Below are 10499 nucleotides of genomic sequence, written 5' to 3' on the forward strand. Positions count from 1 at the left end.
ACTGGGGGCTGTGTGACCTAAATATTCTACCATCTTTTTCTTTCATGTTCTTAAAAACTCACTATATTTTATGCATGTATTGCATTCTATGGGAAGAAACTGTAAGAAATACAAATATGTAGAGTTGAAATCATCTTTTGGACTATTTACATTTTTAAATTAATGTCACACTACGAACAGAGGATCTTTCATCTTCTCGCTATCAATCTACAGGGCCTACTCTAACGAGGGAGGGTAAAATATTAAAACAAAACAAAACAAAAAAAAATCAGTAGCTTTGGGATATCTATTATCTATGTAAAGCCTATGAGATAAGACTGATATGCATTTGTACCAGGCCACCAGATACCAAAGAAACGGTGAGTGAATGTCTATGCAACAGAGTTGTATTAAATAGTCCATAAACTGTTTATAATGTGCTTTAAAGGATTCATCCAGTCAATAATTTCTTAATTATGATAAACCAAAGATTAGAGGTGACTAAAGCTTCATCGGCTTCACTAAAGTATGTGTATTGCTATAGATTAACAACTGCTACTTCACAAGCCAAAGACTTTGAGGAACAAAGTGCAAGAGCGAGGGAAACACTACAGCAAATTTTCTTTTAGGTGAGCATTGTTTTTTTCCTCTTTGCTGAGGTGCAGAGGACTTCAATGATTTTCTGCTACTAAGCTCTATGAACTCTCTGTCTTCTCTCTGCTTATCCCACCTCTTTTCCCTATGTCTCTGTGACTCATGCTCATGCTCTAAGAAGCTTTCCAAGCTCGGCTGGATAATGGGGGCAACAGTCAATCAAAAATCAGTTTCAAAGATGATGCTTTGTTACACACTTGCTTCCCACAAATTCCATTGAGCCTGGCACCTGTCAGGATGACATTCAGACACAGTAACCAACACCAGTCACCCAAACCCCACTGTCTCTTGACAGTTGAAAAGGTTGTCTTGTCAGTTGTCTTACAAGAAATTAGGTCATTCCATTTTCTCAGGTCTGCCTTGGCTTAAAAGAGTCAAAAACCAACAAAAAAGAAAACATTGTATTCAGCTGTGTATGTCGAGCTTACTTGATATAAACTTATGTGACAGGGCGTTAAGAGCCCACACAGAAAGGACACCAGGGGGACAGAGGAGGACTATTACAATTGACAATGTTTATTATTATTATTTAATAAGTTTATTATTCATTAATAAGTTGAAACACTCAAAACATAAGTTGGTAAGTGATTTAAACACACCAAAAATTAATGCAAACCAAAATCACACCATGCATGGAAAGAAACTAAAGCAAACAAAACCAAATAAAAATAAAATAACAAAAAAAAAACAAACCCAACCCAAACAACCTGTCTTAATAAAACAAAGCAGAAATGAGTCACAGCAGTTATAATGCACGACAGGGGTTTGGTGAACCGGCCCTCTGTTGTACCAACACCAACTAATCACTCGATACAAACACCAACAATCACTGGTTCCCCCGTCGTACAGCCTGAGCAGTGGAAGGAACCTAAACTATGGCATAAGCCCATAGACACAAAAGATAGAAACTGCAGTGTCACAGACCCACGGGCAAGTTGTATCTGTACCCAGCTGTGCTTCCCGGTTGCTGCACCCACAGCCGTCATCCGCCAGCGAGACTCTGCTCTCCCCAGCCTCCAGCACACTAAATCAAAGAACACAGTAAAGTAACAGGCAGGGTGCAACTGAGGGATTTAAACATAAGACAACCATGTTACCTGAATGCCACCCGCTGCAACTCAGGCTAATACTAGCTTGAATAGCCTCATTATTAGAACGGTGGCTCTGTGAAGGGCTAGAAAGAAAGAAAGAGTGGCTCATGAGCCCTGCGCCTGGGAGATCCAAGACCCTGCATCACAGCACCTACGGGATAAGGTAACTCCGCTTACCTGTAGCAATTGCACACACACCACACCACCGCAGCCACAGATGGACCAACGACCTGATCAGGTGCTCATCTGCGCTTGAAAGCACCAGCCATGAGCCAACAAAGAACCCGATCAGGTGCTCACCCGCGCTAAAGAATACCAGCCAGCCCGCCTCCCAGGGAGTTAATTATTTACGCTCTCAACCAGCAGGTGGGTGGGGTTAACCCAGTGACGTGTGGTCAGGGTAGGCAGAAGAGGCGGGGCCTCACATCACCTGACAAAATACCATAATATGAGTACATAATAACATTAAATAGAAATCAATATCTGTCCACTGATCTGTGTTATGAATGTATTTCCTCTACATTTTTCAAAATTTAACATTTCCACAAGTAAAATTACTGAATATGCGCATTTCTTGCCCGAATACGGGGAGAAACACGAGAAGAGGCATCAATGAGCTGAGCCTCAGCCCAGGGCTCCAGCTCCCATTATCGAGCCATCCTTACATGGGTTAATATGTGGAGCGATCACTTCCTGTTTCACAGCTTGTCAGCAACAAAATGCAGTGTTTTTCTTTACCGTCACTTTCTACAAGCCCATTAATGCATTTATCAATGTGTGTTTAACATAATTACTTTCTTGATCGCGCAAAAACAGGCAGAGAAAACTGAGGCAGAAGAGGAAACTGCCTCTACAGAGGCCGACAGGTGCTTGGCTGCTACTGTCAGACGATTCTGTTGTTTTGTTTTTGTCGGGCGCCTCTTCGCACCAGTGACGTTGGCGCTGCTCCAGTGAGTTAGCAAACTAACTCAGTTAGCTTATTTCCCATCTTTCAAGATGGAGGAGAATTATATAAGTCGTCTTAGGACATTTTCAAAACTGAATTTTCAGTTAAAACAAAAGCTCATAACTGATGGAGGACCAACACCGGAGCTTAAAGGTTTGCTTCAAACTAAGGGACAGAAGACAACTCGCTCCTTCCAAACAGACTGGTGCACCCGAAAAAAATGGCTGTGCTGCCACAAACCGACTGTACTGTTTTCTCTGCTTACTGTTTTCAACCTGTGATAACGTCTGGACTAACGGGATATTGTATAAAATATATAAAACTAAGACCACAAATGGTTTTCAGTTCTCTAAAACATAACTGATGACACCAACTTAGATTTTTAAGTCAAGTAAAGTCAAAGTTTTGTGTTGATTTGCAGTACTGTGTTAACTAAATGTATGAGTGCTGTGTTACCTAATAAGGCAGAAGTCCTTTGTTAACCAAAAGCAAAGTCTCTGTCTATGTTTTTATTTATGTTCATTGTACACTAAGTGTGTTAGGTCCCGTGGTATTTTTTAAAGTCAAAGTTCTGTTTTAAGTTAAGTTCACAGGATGTTAGCTAAAGTGCGGCAGTCTTTTGACTTCTCTGTGGGCAGTCCCTCAAAGTGGTAAGTGATATCCCATTCTTAATCTATAAGGTTCACTATGACGTCAGTCTACCTTTTGCAGCTATAACAGTTTTAACTATTCTGGGAAGGCTGTCCACAAGGTTTAAGAGTGCGCTTTTTGGGCATTTTGACCATTCTTCCTGAAGCAGTTGTGAGGTTACACACTGATGTTGGACAAGAAGGCCTGGCTCTCGGTGTCTGCTCTAATTCATCCCAAAGGTGTTCTATTGGGTTGAGGTCAGGACTCTGTGCAAGCCAGTCAAGTTAATCCACACCAAACACTGTCCAAAATGTCTTGGTATGCTGAAGCATTCAGGGTTCCTTTCACTGATACTAAGGGGCCAAGCCCAGCTCCTGAAAACCAACCCTACACCATAATTTCCCCCTCCACCAAACTTTACACTTGGCACAATGCAGTCAGACAAGTACCGTTCATTGGCACCAACCAAATCGAGACTTGTCCATCAGATTGCTAGATGGAGAACTTTGTCATTCCACAGAACGCGTCTCCACTGCTCTAGAGTCCAGTGGCAGCGTGGTTTCAGTGTAAAAATGATTCATGAATAGATTTTGTGAATTGCTCACAGCACCTATATAATCAGGATGCTGTACTGTGAAGTTGGTTTAGGCAACATCCAGCTCCATGTTGTACCCATGCATACTTGTTAAGTGGTCTTCACACCTCACACTCCTTTGTTTAAGTGACGATCCAGTTCTTTCCAGTTGTGATGCCTAAATGTGGTAAACAAAAGACACCAGAGACATGGATCAGACCAGTGGTCTCTAGTTGATAGCTTCTGTTCCTAGTTCATTAGGCTTTTGGTCCTGTGAGGGTGACCTAGAGACAGGCCAAATTCCATACAGTACTTTGTTAACAAAGCCTTTTTAATGGCTTGGTACCACAGCCTCTCCTAGTTGTGGTGAGAAGAGAGGGTGCTGGAACCCGTGGACCACCTGAAACGGAGACAGACCATTAGCAGCTGAGGGTAGTGAGTTATGTGCATACTCCATCCATGTCAGGTTTTCTACCCAGGAGGAGGGGCTATCAGCACACCAGGCCCACAGGCCCTTCTCTAATTCCTGGTTTAGCCTCTCACTCTCAATCTGACCGTTGGACTGGGGATGAAACCCAGAAGACAGGCTGACCTTCATTCCTAGGAGTTTGCAAAATTCCGTACAGAACCGGGACAAGAACTTGGGAGCCATATCAGACACCATGTCCTGTGGTATGCCGTGTAGTCGAAAGACGTGGTGGGTTATGGCTTTGGCGGTCTCTGCAGCCGTAGGGAGCTTGAGGATGGGAATGAAATGGACCATCTTCGAAAACCTTTCGACTACAGTGAGTATGGTGATAATACCTTGGGAGGTTCGTAATCCTGTTACGAAATCCATAGATATGTGTTACTAGGGGCATCAAGGAACCGGGGGGGGGGGGGGGGGGGGTGCAGGAGATCAGGAGGGGCGAGGTGAGAAGATTTAGAACGGGCACATATGGGACAAGCTGACACGAAGTCCTACACATCCTTGACAACAGATGGCCACCAAAAACGCTGCTAGAAAACCTTGAGAGTTCAGGGAAAACCAGGACGTACATGTAGCTTGCTAGAATGGCAGACGTCAATCACCTTAGAGCGAAGGGGTTCCTTGTAGCTGCCTGACTGACCTCCTCCTCAACCTCAACAGCTGCCCCCAATCGAACAGATGGTGGGAGGATGAACTTAGGCTCCTCCTGTTGCTCTGGGGGCATATATTGTCTGAATAGGGCATCCGCCTTGTTGTTGCGGGTACTGGGCCTAAAAGACAAGACAAAATGAAAACGCTTGAAATCAATGGCCCACCTAGCCCGCCAGGCATTCAACCTCTTTGCAGTCCTGATGTACTCCAGATCCTTGTGGTTGGGGAGGACTGTGAAAGGGTGCTTGGCCCCTCCAACCAGTGTCTCCATTCTTCCAATGCCAGCTTGACCGGCAAGAGTTCCTGGGTCCCCACGTCGTAATTCCGTTTAGCACGGGATAGTCTCCTGGAAAAGAAGGCGCAGCGGTGCCATCTGGAATCCCTAGGACTCCGTTGGGAGGACGGCCCCCACCCCAGTTTCTGAGGCATCCACCTCCACCAGAAAAGGGACATCCGGATCTGGGAGATTGAGTACAGGAGCAGACGAGAACCTGGTACTGAGGTCCAGAACAACCGAGTCCTGGTGGATTTTAACTTGTGGAGGGGTGCCGCTATTTGGCTGAAACCTTGGATGAAGCAACGCTAAAAGTTAGCAAAGCCTAGGAATCTTTGTAACGCCATGCGTGATGTGGGAGTAGGCCATTCCTCTACGGCTTTAACCTTGATGGGGTCCATGGTTAAACGAAAACAAACCAGTTCAACATATCGCACAGTACGTCGTTCACTAGGTTCCTGGAAGACCGCTGGGGCGTTTGTTAGGCCAAAAGGCATTACTAAGTACTTATAATGTCCTGCCAGTGTGTTAAAGGCGGTCTTCCACTTGCCCCCCCCTTCTCACCCTGGCTAAGTGATAGGCATTCCTCAGATCCAGCCTGGTACGCACCTCTTTAACTCAAAAGCCGATGAGATCAATAGTAGGGGATACCTATTCCGAATAGTGATCTGATCCCCAATAGTCGATGCACAGACAAACACCTCCATCTTTCTTCTTAAAGAAAAAAACAGCTCCAGCAGGAGAGGTAGATCAGGGGTGTCCAAACTTTTTGCACAAAGGGCCAGATTTGATAAAGTGAAGATGCCTGGGGGCCAGTAGATGCTTCTGATGTTTTTTAACCAAAAAAGTTACATGTTACAATGTACACAATTATGAAACAATTTTCATCGTCACAATTCTTTTTATTTTTCAAATGGCAGTGTAACCAAATATAAGCCGCTCAGGCAGACGTGAACAACTCTTAAACGACAACTCATATCTGGGGAGTCAGATAACAACTGTATGAAATACCTTAAATTTACATGAGTTTGATAAATATCTTTGCCTCATGAACATTTTAAACAGGAGTTATATGTAATGCAAAGTTGTCTCTTATCATTAAAGTTTAAAACAAGTACATTTTGCTCTTATCTTTTACAACATCTTTCAGAGTAATAGTTTGTTACAGGTACACAACAACAACAGTTATATCCAAATCTTATTCAACCCCTTAAGTTCTACTGTCCCTCCTGAAGGAAACCTGAGGGCATCATGCGAGTTATGACTGTGTACAATCTAGCTGCTAAACCTCAGCGACACAAGCTGCACACCGTTGGAAAGCTTAGACTTTCGTCTTTCCGACCATATAAACCATTTCCAGCTACAACAACCACAGAACAGTCACCAAATGTTTAAAAAACAATAACCATAAATCCATAAATTTTCCATCACTTACTTTTGACAACTTCTGAGCTTCAAATCGCGCTCAATCACGTCATGTGTGGTCTCTTTTCGTTCGTTACGATCCAGAGAATGTAATCCAATAAAGCGTTTCGGTCCAAAACACACAGTACATCCACACTGGTCCAAAAACTACAAGTGTTCTGCTCCAACTCGTGAGCGAAAAATAATTTTTTCCAACTTCTGTGAGCCATAACTCGCTAAATTCAAAAGCGAAAGTAACGGGAACTTTTCAAGATGGAGGCTCCCGGGCTTCGGCTTCAAACGAGACCAACAAAGCCGTAAACCTCCGTTCATTGGCCCCACCATAGCAACCCCTAGCACACGTGGTCCAACCCTCCCCCTCCCCCCACTCACAGGCCACTAGCACTGTCTAACAGTTAGACAGTGCTAGTGGGCCATAAATAATACATGATAAGACCGAAGTTGCGGGCCGTATGAAATCTTACTGCGGGCCGTGATTGGCCCCCGGGCCGGACTTTGGATATCCCTGAGGTAGATGGTCGAATAAGACCAGCAGCCAAGGATTCTGTTATTTTCCCCTCCATAGCCTGACGTTCTGGATTAGTGAGCGAGTACAACCTGCCTCTATGTGGGGGGAGTTAGGGATCAGATCTATAGCACAGTCATAGGGGCGGTGCGGGGGTAATGACGTGGCTCTGGACTTATTAAAAGCAGTTTCGAGATCGTGGTACCCAATGGGAGCTGTAAGAAGACCAGGGCCATGGACCAGGTCGGCAGGAATAAAATTGGAGTCCGTCCCAGAACCCTGATGGGGAGCTGTTGCTGCGGGGAGCTGATAAAAGGGGATGAACGGAAACGAGCGCCAGGGGTCTGAGAACAAGAACGGCTCAGCAGGGACCTGATCCAGCCCACTGAGTGTCCCCTTTTACTGAACAGGAGCGAATGGAATGTCCCGAACCTCCTGTCAGGGACTGTCAGGAAACGAGCGTGATGCAGGACCTACATGCACAGCTGGAGACAGAACTAGCTTGGAGGTTCGTTTAATGAAGAATCACTCCACAAACGGTGGGCAAAAAAATCAGCGTCAGACAGGCAGCGATCGCCAACAGGAGATCCAGAACACACAGGCAAAATACCCACAGGGAACAGGCAAAGACAGGTAAGTATGAAAAAAAAAACAGGATCTTACGTAAGAACATGAGAAAGATCTATCTTATCTTATCTTATCTTATTTTACTTGAACAGTAACAGAAAATCAAATGCTGGACTGAGGTGATAACACGCTACGATCTGGCAGAGAACTAGGGTACAAGCTGGGACTAAATACACAGGTAATTACTGAATGAAAACAGCTTGTGGGCCTCTAGGTTAATCCACGGGTGTAGCAGGTCGTTGGGGAGCAGGACAGGGAAGGACAGGAAGGCGCTGATGAGAAAACTGTCTCTCATACTAGCGTTCTCTAAAACGTTGAAAGTGCAAATAAAACTTACACCTGGTGTCGAATGTGCTTCTCTGAGGTAATGGCAGACGATCTGGCAGCTAATGGAGAGAGAATAGGAGATTAAGTGCGAAGGAAAATTGACCACAGCTGAATAAATCAGGCAACTAGGCAGCAGGTAACAGTGGAAAAAGGGCAAGGGGAAAGAGAAAAAAAAAGGTTTTTTTAACATAAACTACCCAAGGAGTGCTGGTACCGACAGCCTTGATTTGAACACAATCTTTAAAGTGATGAATCCCCGAAGAACTTCCTTGTTAAGCAGTTCACAAATATATCTGGTTCTCATGACTCAGGTGAGGTTCTCTGAAAGTTGAGTCTTGTCAACTGAAACTGCAGCAGAAGCGTTTGTAGGTTCTACTACAATTTGGGTCCTTCTTGGGGGATGGTTCTTCACACCTACTCAGTCTTTTGTCCACCTGCTTCTTTACATGTAGGAAGTGAAGTTGAACTAATGTGTGGGACTTCCCGCGGACTGAGGAAGATAACTTTGTCAGTTGTTAGTTATTTCTGTCTAGTTGAAAAAATGGTCAGAAAATTTAGTGGTAATCAATAAAGGACAGTAGTAAGTAGAAAAATGAATCACTTCTCATTATTTAAATAGAATATCCATCTGGTTTATTAATGTTTGACTAAAGGGTGTTTTGTTCAAAACTGCTATGACTTTCAGCTTTAAAGTTAGAATAGACTCCACTCAACCAGCATTGATTTCATGTCAGTTGCTGATATAGTTTGTTGTTCACACAACACTAAACCTCAACATTCATTCACTCAAAGTCTTGTTAATTTATAAAACACTGAGTCAGTGTTTATTCTATGTCAGAATAAAAAATGAACAGCTATAGTTTTTGTAGTTATTCTAATAAACTTGGTTTATTATAAGCTGAATAGTATTTACTGATCCTAAATTGCTAAGTGTCAGGGGCTTCTGAGGTGAAGGACCCATATGCACGGTTCAGACAGTTGCAGATGAGAGTAACAGGATTTATTAGGCACAGGCAGAGTAAAGTTCAGGCAAGGTCATACACAGTGGGACTCAGGTAAAAGCACAAAGGGAGCAGGCAAACTCAGTTCAGGGGAGAGGCAAGGTTTCACTAACAATGAGCACAGCTGAGGTGCAGACAAGGAGCAGGCAGGAATCAGAAGTTAGGTTCAGGCAGGATCAAAAAACAAGGTGAGCTATACAGAAATGCTGGCAGGTGGTGTGTGTATACGCAAAGAGTAACAATCTGGCAAATGACTAGTGTGTGAGCTGGAGTTTAAATACTAAGGCTGATCACTCATTATGAACAGGTGTGTCTGGTGTGAACCGGTGATTGCGTGAAAAACAGCTGTGGTGGTTAAAACAGGAAGACCTTAAAATTAAAACAGGAACTGAGACAAAACATAAGTGACATGGCTGTGATATGAGCAGAGCAGGAAGTCCTTTCAAAGTAAAACAGGAACTGTAACTAAAACATGACAGTGGCATGGTTGTGATGTGAGCAGAGCGGGAAATCCTTTCAAACTAAAGCAGGAACCAGACCGAAACTGTGACACTAAGCAGCTCACAGAGGAACAGTTAAGGTACTTTAGGAAGAGGCCTCAAAGGTTGTTAGCACCATTAACTTGTATGATGCTGTATGACTTCCGTCTGCCTGGACACTTCTTCCAGCTCTTCCAGTGGGACCCCAAGGTGTTTCCAGGCCAGCCGAGAGACATAGTCTCTCCAGCTGGTCCTGGGTCTTCCTCGGGGCCTCCTACCCGTGGGACATGCCCGGAACACCTCCCCAGGGAGGCGTCCAGGAGGCATCCGGACGAGATGCCCGAGCCACCTCAACTGGCTCCTCTCGATGTGGAGGAGCAGCGACTCTACTCTGAGCTCCTCTAAGGTGACAGAGCTCCTCATCTTATCGCTAAGGAAGCGCTCAGCCACCCTGGGGAGGAAGCTCATTTCAGCCGCTTGTATTTGTGACCTTGCCCTTTCGGTCATAACCTAAAGCTCATGATTATAGATGAAGGTAGGAACATAGATTAACCGGTAAATTGAGAGCTTTGCCTTTTGGCTCAGCTCCCTCTTCACCACGATGGACGGATACACCGACCACATTACTGCAGCCGCTGCACCAATCCGTCTGTCAATCTCACGCTCCTTCCTTCCCTCACTCATGAACAAGACCCCAAGATACTTGAACTCCAACCTAGAGAGAGCAAACCACCATTTCTTCGTCGAGAACCATGACCTCAAACTTGAAAGAACTGATTCTCATCCCAGCCGCTTCACACTGGCCGGATGAAGCACATGGATGGAACACACTAACCCTGTCCCCCTTTTTGTGAAGAGGGACAACCA

At 44.6% G+C, this 10499-nt stretch overlaps 1 long non-coding RNA gene across 3 annotated transcripts; it reads right to left on the reverse strand.

The window, feature by feature from the left end:
* Positions 1 to 1128: 1128 nt before the first annotated feature.
* Positions 1129 to 10266, reverse strand: LOC121202206 (uncharacterized). Of its 3 annotated transcripts, XR_008694477.1 has the most exons (4): positions 4946 to 10266; positions 1902 to 4274; positions 1731 to 1807; positions 1129 to 1657 (listed from the first exon to the last, which is right to left on the reverse strand). It is a non-coding gene; the product is annotated as an uncharacterized LOC121202206 (long non-coding RNA). The 3 variants fall into 3 exon arrangements; XR_005897645.2 differs by having other exon boundaries at positions 1129 to 1807; XR_008694476.1 differs by having other exon boundaries at positions 1129 to 4274.
* Positions 10267 to 10499: the final 233 nt, after the last annotated feature.

This window comes from Betta splendens, chromosome 4, assembly GCF_900634795.4.
Source record: "Betta splendens chromosome 4, fBetSpl5.4, whole genome shotgun sequence".
Taxonomy (NCBI): Eukaryota; Metazoa; Chordata; class Actinopteri; order Anabantiformes; family Osphronemidae; genus Betta; species Betta splendens.